Genomic DNA, 1,316 nt, shown 5'->3' with positions numbered 1-1,316 from the left:
ATTCGCTTAGTGAGGTTTCAGATGCTGCCCCCTGCCTTGCAATGATGCAGCTGGACAAAGTGAGAGTTTACTCCATAGTTTAGCTTACACCAAGCACAAACGCTTGAATCGCTTTGCCCAATGTCACTGGTGGGAATAATGCTCACCGGTTCGGAGTGTTCATCGGAAGTTAGCAGGGTGTTAGTGGTGGGCTTAACGAGGCTGGAGGTAGCATAATGGAGGTAGCATGATGTCCATAGCGCCAGCTTCGTCTTATGAACGTGTGCCTCTCCACAATCACCGCGACAGTAACGTGGTGGAGCCTTTGTTCAATGCCACTGGTATGTTAGACGCAGGTCGAAGTGCTCATAGACAGTTAGGGGGGAACGTAGTGGCAGTGTGGGGAGTCGCAATGAGAATGACAGTAGGCCTAGTCCGAAAGCTGCGAATTTTCCACTGGCACTTTCGGCTACAGGCAGATCTGGCCATGCTGCTCGCATGGTGGAGGTGGTGACACGCCTCTCCCCTCTCCCACACACACACACATTAGGTCATGCATAGTCTATCACAAGATGATGGGAATGCCGCCCTGTATGGATAGGGATAGGGAGTCATTATCTCTACAGCAAAAAGGCCTGCTACATAAAAAAAATGTCAGCCATTTAGTAATGATTTACACTGTTGATTTGCTATCTACTTCCCTGATCATTTTAGGACATACAGTACACTATGTGTTCCTTTTTGTGTGTTCATGTCCTTGTGATGTGTGTCTCTTTGTCAGCTAAGAAAAAAAAAAAAAAAAAAAAAAAAAAAAAACCATCAACAAAAACAACAAAAAAAAAAAAGTACTAACATTGTCTCTTGTCTTGTCTCACATCTCACTCCTGATCTGTGCCTTGCAGTGGCAAATGAGCTTTGAACTAAACAGGTCTTGTCAACTTGTGTTTGTGTGTCATCTGAATAATATATATGTGCCCCATACATGGAATCAGAGTGCCTACTGTATGTAGTAAATGGAAAATCTCTACAGCAAAAGGCCAGTCTACCGCTACATGCATTTCGCTTTGTTTCTGCCATTTATTAGTAATGATTTACACAGTTTGTTCACTACTTACTATTTACCTGAGCATTCAGTATTGTGCAATATAGCATACAGAAGGTGAGGGACATTTTGGGGGAAAGAAGTGGTGCATTTTATCATTCAAACATGAATTTTCATGAAAATTCTATAATCCAAGATGGCCGCCACCATATGACGTCATAATATGCAAATTAGATATAAACATTTAATCTCTACATAAACTTTGGGTCATCCTTAATATTTCTCTAATTTACAG

Source organism: Alosa alosa, chromosome 12 (genome assembly GCF_017589495.1).
Source record: "Alosa alosa isolate M-15738 ecotype Scorff River chromosome 12, AALO_Geno_1.1, whole genome shotgun sequence".
In the NCBI taxonomy this organism is placed as follows: Eukaryota; Metazoa; Chordata; class Actinopteri; order Clupeiformes; family Clupeidae; genus Alosa; species Alosa alosa.
The sequence above is the reverse complement of the archived record's forward strand: the minus strand, read 5'-3'. Positions refer to the sequence as shown.